Here is a 9398-nt window from a genome sequence, read left to right on the forward strand (position 1 = left end):
GCGACTGGCCGTGTGGAAGCGCTGCCGCCGTCTCTTTGTTCTTTCGCTGAACACACGGCGCCTCTCAGGAAGGCGGTGTGCAGGCAGGCGGGGACCGGGAGACATCGCGGGGGCCCAGAGCCCACTGCGGACTGGAGGCGGGGAGGATGGGTGGCGGGAACGGGCCGAAGGGCGGGACGACGCGCCGGCTGCTCTTGGCGGGAACCGGCGCCGCGGAGTTCCCGGGCGGGGGAGGGGAGGGGAGGGGCGAGGAGGGGACTGGAAGCCAAGTTTGAACCAGTTCAAAACTCGGGGGTGGTAACGGTTTTAACCGCCGCGCTCATTTCCCCGCGCGCGGAGCCGAGGCCCGGGCTGGTCTCTCTTGGTGGTGCCCGGGGAGGGGAGGGCGCGGGCCCCGGAGGTCGGCTCTGCTGCGGCGTGGCCTTTGCGGGGAGACGCTCGCCCGGCCCGCGTGCTGCCGCCGGCCCCGTTACTTCTTTTTTTTTTCCTCTGAGACAGTTTCGCTCTTGTTGCCCAGGCTGGAGTGCAATGGCGCGATCTCAACTCACCGCAACCTCCGCCTTCCGTGTTCAAGAGATTCTCCTGCCTCAGCCTCCCGGGTAGCGGGGATTACAGGCATGCGCCACCACGCCGGGCCAATTTTGTATTTTTAGTAGAGACGGGGTTTCTCCATTGTTGTCAGGCTGGTCTGAAACTCCCGACTTCAGGTGATCCGCCCGCCTCGGCCTCCCAAAGTGCTGGGATTACAGGTGTGAGCCACCGCGCCCGGCCCGGGTCCCGTTGATGATGCCTGCTGCTGCCTCGGCCACTTTCCCCCCGCCTCCACCGCTGGACTTTGGCTGAGCTCGCAATGCTTATCGCCCTAGAAACCTGTGAAAGGGCGACATTACTGCCATTTCAGACCCTTCCAGTGTTTGTAGTTCCAAGCACGTGTCAGTGTTAAAAATCGTTTATCAAGATGAGCGCTGTTCACTTGCCGCCTCTGCAAAGTGTAAGGATATTTGCAATATTTTTTAGTGATTAAACAATGATCTTGGTTATGGGGGGGTCAGCCTGCCTCAACTCAGGAATTAGGGGGCTTCTGCTTAGGATACAATCTCACCATGCCATTCCTCACATATATTCTGAACCACTCCAATGTTGGAAAGTATATATGAAGGGAAGCTAAAAGATAAGGAGAAACAAGCAATCATGTGCTCAGATAAAAGCAAAATTATCTTCATGTGGCAATGCAGTTAAGAGTATTCCGAATTTTTACTAGGATGTATCTATGGGGTAAAATACCATTGTCCTGTAAACTGAGATTCCATATTGATAGTTCAGACTGGACACTGAAAAAAGGTCACCTATAAACTGTTGGGGTAAAAATCTGAAGAAATCTTTTTAATCATTTTAATAACTAGCCAGAATTTTTCTTTTTCTTTTTTTTTTTTTTTTTTGAGATGGAGTCTCACACTGTCGCCCAGGCTGGAGTGCAGCAGCACCCTCTCAGCTCACTGCAAGTTCCGCCTCCTGGGTTCACACCATGCTCCTGCCTCAGCCTCCCAAGTAACTGGGACCACAGGCGCCCGCAACCACGCCCATCTAATTTTTTGTGCTTTTAGTAGAGACGGGGTTTCACCGTGTTAGCCAGGATGGTCTCGATCTTCTACCCTTGTGATCTTCCCGTCTCGGCCTCCCAAAGTGCTGGGATTACAGGCGTGAGCCACCGCGCTCTGCCATAATTTTTCATCAGATGATTTAGCCCATAATTTTCCCGCCTTTCCTAAATCACCATGCCATTCCTCACATATATTCTGAACCACTCCAATGTTGGAAAGTATATATGAAGGGAAGCTAAAAGATAAGGAGAAACAAGCAATCATGTGCTCAGATAAAAGCAAAATTATCTTGTGAATCAATGATAAGACTGCAAAAAGTAAGTTATGCAACTGAGATGTGACTGTAAAATAACGTAACAAATTATAGCTGTCATTACTTACAGTCACCAATACATTCATTTTCCAAGATAAAATGCATCTATCTAGGCCAGCAGTTCGCAATTTTTTAAAGCCAGCAACTTAAACCTCAGAAATTAACTACTTATCCCTAAGTTGCTTATCAAATTACTAACTTATCAGTCCTATAATATTAAATATTAAAACAATAAGACTTTTTTAAGAGAAAGATTAATGAAATTAGAGACTACCATAAAGCAAATCAAAGCAGAATATAAATATATGCAACATGGTGTGAAATGTCATATAAATTGTTAGACGTTTAGAATCAAGGGATGGATGGATCAAGATGTTCCAGGCCAGGCTTGGTGGTTCACACCTGTAATCCCAGTACTTTCGGAAGTCGAGGTGGGAAGCTCCAAGACCAGCCTGGGCAACACAGCAAGACCCCATCTCTACAAAAAAACTTTAAAAATAAATGAATGGGCCGGGCGCAGTGGCTCAAGCCTGTAATCCCAGCACTTTGGGAGGCCGAGACGGGCGGATCACGAGGTCAGGAGATCGAGACCATCCTGGCTAACACGGTGAAACCCCGTCTCTACTAAAAATACAAAAACTAGCCGGGCGAGGTGGCGGGCACCTGTAGTCCCAGCTACTCCGGAGGCTGAGGCAGGAGAATGGCGTAAACCCGGGAGGCGGAGCTTGCAGTGAGCTGAGATCCGGCCACTGCACTCCAGTCCGGGCGACAGAGCGAGACTCCGCCTCAAAAAATAAAAAATAAAAAATAAAAATAAAAATAAATGAATGTGGTGGCACGGAAGTACCTATGGTCCCAACTACCCCCGAGGCCGGGGGAGAGGACTGCTTGAGCTCAGGATCTCAAGGTTAGGGTGAGCTATGATCGTGTCACTGCGCTCCAGCCTGAGCAACAGGATGAGACCCTATCTCTAAAAAACAGTGATTGGACAAAATATAATTATTGGCACCAGGTGAATGTTAGGAAAAAACAGAAACATGTAAAAAGAACTTTATAGAGCGACCATTCCCACCGAGAAGAGTGTGTCGGTGGGACTCTAACCATTAAAGAGCTAGGTGGGATGATATTAAATATATATATAACAGATTTAATATAATATGAAGGCAAGGGTGAAAAGGGATGCCAGTGGATCACAGTATTTTCTTAATTCAATGGTATTATCCATTTAAGCAAGGTAGTTTAGGCCACAGTAATGGCAGAAAAGGGATAATTTGAAAATATTCCAGAAGGATTTCATTTTATGCGGGGTTTGTATGATGTCTTGCGACTCCTTTCCATATATGACAAATACAGCAAAGTTAGGAGGGGGAAGAAGTATTTTGCTTTTGCTACAAAAAAAGAAGTCTGAAGATGTCTAACCCAGGAAAGCAAGAAAATATACAAGCCTGTTGTACAGACTTCTATGACTATTTCAATGGGAAAAAAAATTTTAATATGTGTAATGAATAGTAAACATACGAGCAAGTGTGTGTGTAAATGCCAGTTACTCAAGGGGCGTAGACGCAGAAAGCCAGGCTAAACACTAAGGTGGACATGGAGGTTGAGGATCACCAAGCTTTTTCATTTCTGTGTAAAGATTGTTCTGTCTTGTGTGAACAACAAAAATTCAGTATTAAAGTTACAAGATGAAACCAAAAACAGTTAAGCCCCAAAGTCAGGAAGTAGCACTACCTTTTTCACTGTTGCAACCCCAGGGCCTAGGTCTCCCGGCACACAGCTGATCCTCAGGGTTGTCCTGGGGGAACTGGAGAAGATGAAGTGCCACGTTAAGGCTGTTAACATCGCAGAACTTCCCTTTGCATCCCTTGACTTCTCAGAACCTCCCTTTCAACCCCAAAAATGGGATTTACTTTCCACACATTATTCAGCACTCATTTGTGGAGTGCTTATTCTGAATGATAATTATACCGAACATGAGGTGGTAATAAAAATAAGGCATGGGCGGCTGGGCACAGTGGCTCACGCCTGTAATCCCAGCACTTTGGGAGGTCGAGGCAGGGGGATCACAAGGTCAGGAGATCGAGACCATCCTGGCTAACACGGTGAAACCCCATCTCTACTAAAAATAGAAAAAATTAGCCGGGCGTGGTGGCGGGTGCCTGTCGTCCCAGCTACTCATGAGGCTGAGGCAGGAAAATGGCGTGAACCCGGGAGGCGGAACTTGCAGTGAGCTGAGATCGCACCACTGCACTCCAGCCTGGGCAGCAGAGCAGACTCCATCTCAAAAAAAAAGGCATGGGAAGAGGGAAGTATTGGGTGCAAATGCTGTTATTTTAAAACAGCTTGGAGCTGAATGTGAGGTGGTTCACGCCTGTAATCCCAGCACTTTGGGGACTGAGATGGAGGATTACTTGAGTTCACAAGTTCTAGATCAGCCTGAGCAACATAGCGAAGCTTCATCTCTTTCAAAAATACAAAACTTAGCCGGTCATGGTAGCAAGTGCCTGTAGTCCCAGCTAGTCTGGAGGCTGAGGTGGGAGGATCGCTTGAGCCTGGGAGGCGGAGGTTGCAGTGAAATGGTACCACTGCACTCCAGCCTGGGAATAAAATAATTTTTTAAAAACCACTTGGTTAGGGGAGCCCTCATTTTGAAGGTGACATATGAAGAAAAACTTGAAGGAGCTGAGGGAGTATTTACTGAGAGAAGACTGTTCTAGGCAGAGAGAAGGGCCAGTCAGTGCCTGGGCCCAAAGCGGAAGCATGGCTGATGTGCTCTAGGACGAGAAGGGGAAGAAAAGTAGGAAATGATGTTGAAGAATGTAGGAGGCACAAGCAGATTTTTCAGCTCCTTGTGGACCATAGTTAGGTCTTTATCTTTTACAAAATGAGAGGATTTTGAGCAAAAAGGTGATTTGATCATTTAAACAAGATGATTTTAACTCCTGTGTTGAAAGGAGCCTGAAGCGGAGCCGGGGCCAAATCAGAGAGGACAGTGATGAGTCCGTTGTAATAAGCCAGGGAAGAAATGATTGTGGCTCAGACCAAAGTGGTAACAGTGAGCTGGTGGGAAGTAGAGTCTGGATGTATTTTGAAGGTATGAGCAATGGAATTTCCTGACAGATTGGATATAGGATACAAGAAAGATTGCATATAAGGAGTATCAATTCTCAACACAGGGAGCCTGAGAAGGGATGAGCTCTCATGAAGAACCAGAGTGACATTGTACTACAGCCTGGAACACACCCCAGAATGGGGCCAGAAGATGTGTGGCATGTCGAGAAACCTTAATAAAGATAACATAATTTTTGGTTGTGATTGAAATTAACCTGATCCTTTTCAGAACCAGGTTGAAATAGTCACCTCTAGAAAACCCGAGGAAGTTGTGGTAGCCAGCCTCTAAAATGTTCCTTTTTGGTTTTATTTTTATTTTTGTTTGTCTTTGAGAGATAGAGAGTCTCACTCTGTTGGCCAGACTGGAGTGTGATGGTGCGATCTTGGCTCACTGCAACCTCCATCTCAAGCAGTTCTACCTCAGCCTCCCAAGTAGCTGGGATTACAGGCACGCGCCACCATGTCTGGCTGATTTTTGTAATTTTAGTAGAGATGGGGTTTCACCATGTTGGCCAGGCTGGTCTCAAACTCCTGACCTCAGGTGATCCACCTGCCTTGGCCTCCCAAAGTGCTGGGATTACAGGCGTGAGCCACCGTGCCCGGCCAGTGCTTCCGTATTATTAATACCACCTCCTGGTATTCACTGCCATGTGTAATCTTCTTCCTTATTATGGGCTAGACCTAGTGACATGCTTCTAATAGGATATGGCCACAAAAGGAAAGGGATGTCATCCCCAAAATTACATAATGAGGAAATCAGGACCTCCCAGCTCCCATATCCCTTTCTCTGGCTGTAACAAGATGCTATTTCAGCTTTATCTCATACTTCCACCACTGTAAGTTCCAGCCATATCATATTATTCACTTTCCCAAACAGTTTCAGCTAAACTGATCAAGATGTTACCATTTTAAGACTTTTAAGAAAGAAATTTGATCAAACAAAATGAGTAGACTAAAATAGATATAAGCCTTTAGACTACCTAGAAATTACCTGGCTGTTTTAAACAAATTCAGGTGTGAAACTGAGGAGTACTTGGCCAAAATATGCTTACAAACAACCCCTGGGCAGACTATCATTTTCCAGATGTGACACCTGTCTTGTAAAAGACTATTGAGGATTTGGGGAAGCAAAGAACTGATTAATCTTAGCATTATTCTGGGCTATAACAAAGAAGAAGATCAATAAAGACTGAAAAATACTGTACAAAGAGAGAACGTAGAGGATCACTTGAGCCCAGGAGTGCTGAGCTGTAGTGGGCTGTGTTGATCAGGTGTCTGCACCAAGTTGAGCATCAGTGTGGTGAACTTCCAGGAACTAGAGACCACGAGGTTGCCTAAGGAGGGGTGAATTGACTCAGGTTGGAAATGGACCAGGTCATAACTCCTGTACTGATCACTACCAGTGGGATTGTGCCTGTGAATAGCCACTACTCTTCAGTTTGGGCAACAAAACAAGACCCCACCTTGTTTATTTATTTATTTATTTATTTTTAAGTCTGGGCATGGTGGCTCACGCCTGTAATCCCAACACTTTTGGGAGGCTGAGGTGGGCTGATTGCCTGAGCTCAGGAATTCAAGACCAGCCTGGGCAACATGGTGAGACACTGTCTCTACTAAAAACACAAAAATCAGCCAGGTGTGGTGGTGCATGCCTATGGTCCCAGTTACTCAAGAGGTTGAGGTATGAGAAATTGCTTGAACTTGGGCAGCAGAGGTTGCAATGAGCTGGGATCAAGCCAGTGCACTCTAGCCTGGGCAAGAAAGCAAGACGGCCTCCAAAAAAAAAAAAAAAGTAGTTTTAGGAAAGGATAAGACTTGGAAACAAAGCCGCACAATTGTATAAGTAATCTTCAAGTATTAGAATTAATGAGTGAAGTTAACAAGGTCACTGGATACAAACCTAGTTTACAAAAAAATCCATTTCTGTGTACTAACAATAAAGAGGAAATTAAACTTTTAAAGTGATATATACCATTTACCTTTGGGAAAATATCAAATATCTAGTCATCTGATGAAAGATGTGTAAGACCTAGGCACAAAATATTACAAAACAATATTGAGGAAAACTTTTTTAAAGCCCTAAATAGAATGTCATTTTTATGATTTGGAAGAAGCACAGATTCAACACAATGCCAATCAAAATCCCAACAGGATTTGTGAATGCATTTGCATCTGTGTTGTGTGTGGAAATTGACAAGTTGATTCTAAAATACGCGCAAAATGCAAAAGGCCGAAAAGAGCCAAGAGAATTAAGAATGAAACTGGGCAACTTTACTACCAAATATAAAAACCTGGCTTTTTATTTTATTTTAGAAATGGAGTTTCACTCTTGTTGCCCAGGCTGGAGTGCAATGGCGTGGTCTTGGCTCACTGCAACCTGCGTCTCCTGGGTTCAAGCGTTTCTCCTGCCTCAGCCTCCCAGATAGGTGGCGCCTGCCACCACACCCAGTTAATTTTTGTATTTTTAGTGAGACAGGGTTTCACCATGTTGGCCAGGCTGGTCTCAAACTCCTGACCTCAGGTGATTCGCCGCCTTGGCCTCCCAAAGTACTGGGATTATAGGCGTGAGCCACCATTCCCGGCCAAAACCTAGCTTTTTAAAGCTGTTGTGGTTAAGACAGTGATACTGCCCCGAAGATCGACAAATAGACCAATGGGAAACAGAGTCCAGAAACAGACTCATACCTATATGGTTTATAACAAAGGTGGCTTTTCAGTGCAGTTGGGAAAGGATCATCTTTTCAATCATTGGTTTTTGGTCAACTGGCTCTGGCTATCCTTACGGGGTGGGGGGCGTGAGTGGTGGATCTTGACCCCTGCCTCAAACCAGATGAGCTGCTGATCTAAATGTGAAAGAAAACAGGGAATGATTTTGGAATAGTCGAAAAGTTCTTAAACAGAATCAAAACTGTGCTCACCATAAACGGCTGGGTGCAGTGGCTCACGCCTACAGTCTTAGCACTTTGGGAGGCCAAGGCGGGTGGATTACCTGAGGTTGCAAGTTCAAGACCAGTCTGTCCAATGTGGTGAAACCTTGTCTCTACTAAAAATACAAAAATTAGTCAGGTGTGGTGGTGGGTGCCTGTAATCCCAGCTACTTGGGAGGCTGAAGTACGAGAATCTCTTGAACCCAGGAGGCAGAGGTTGCAGTGAGCCTAGATCACACCATGCACTCCAGCATGGGCAACAGGACAAGACTGTCTCAAAAAAAAAAAAACTGCTCACCATAAAGGAAATAAGTGATATATTGACCAATTTATCATATATTGATCTGTATTAAATTTAAGAACTTCTGTTTGTCAGAAGACACCGTTAGGATATTCAAACGGCAGGCCAAAGAATAGGAGAATTTCACAATACACTTACCTAACGAAACACTTGGCATCCAGATCATATAAACCACAAGACGATTTGAAAAAGAAAATGTTAGGAAGTGGCCAAAGGAGAGAGACCCTTAATAAACTGGCACCCAAAAAAGTGGATACATAGATGTCCAATAAACATAAAAAGGTGCCCAGTTTCATTAGTTATCAGAGACACGCAAATAAAACCGTAATGGAGTACCACTATATACCTACCTAGTGGCTACAATGAAAAAATACAGAAGATACCAAGTGTAGGTAAGGATATGAAGCAATGAAAATGTTTATGCACTGCTAATAGAAGTGCAAGTTGGTACAGCCGCTTTGGAAATTTGAGAAGAGATAATATCTATGAAACTTGAACAAATATGGAATACCCCATACCATAGCCATTCTTTTACGTGTAGCTCTAGCAAGTATATGTTTGTTTGTATATACATTTACCAAACGACATGTACAAAAAAGTTCATAATTCTCACAAACTGGAAACTATCCAAATGCCCATCAAAAGTAGAACGAATAAATTGTGGTTAATTTACATAATGGTATATCCTACAATTATGCAAAGAATCTACAGCTACATACAACAGTGTGAATGAATCTGATAAAATGTTAAGTGAAAGAAGACAAAGAATATTTATCATATGATCTTGTTTATCTAAGTTTCTTAACAGTCCAGACGTGGTAGCTTGCACCTGTAATCCCAGCACTTTAGGAGGCTGAGGTGGGTAGGTCACCTGAGCTTAGGAGTTTGAGACCAGCATGGGCAACGTGGTGAAACTCCATTTGTACAAAAAATATAAAAATTAGCAGGGCGTGCTAGGCTGTGCCTGTAATACCAGCTGCATGGGAGGCTGAGGTGGGAGGATAATTTGAGCCCAGGAGGTTGAGACTGCAGTGAGCCATGATCAAACTTAAAAAAAAAAAAAAAAATTGGAGGTATCCACAAAAGTAAATACTACAAGCATGTTTGATCACTGCACCTAAAAAGATTGAGAGAGAGTGAGGTAG

This window comes from Colobus angolensis, unplaced genomic scaffold, assembly GCF_000951035.1.
Source record: "Colobus angolensis palliatus isolate OR3802 unplaced genomic scaffold, Cang.pa_1.0 Scaffold2, whole genome shotgun sequence".
NCBI classification, from domain to species: domain Eukaryota; kingdom Metazoa; phylum Chordata; class Mammalia; order Primates; family Cercopithecidae; genus Colobus; species Colobus angolensis.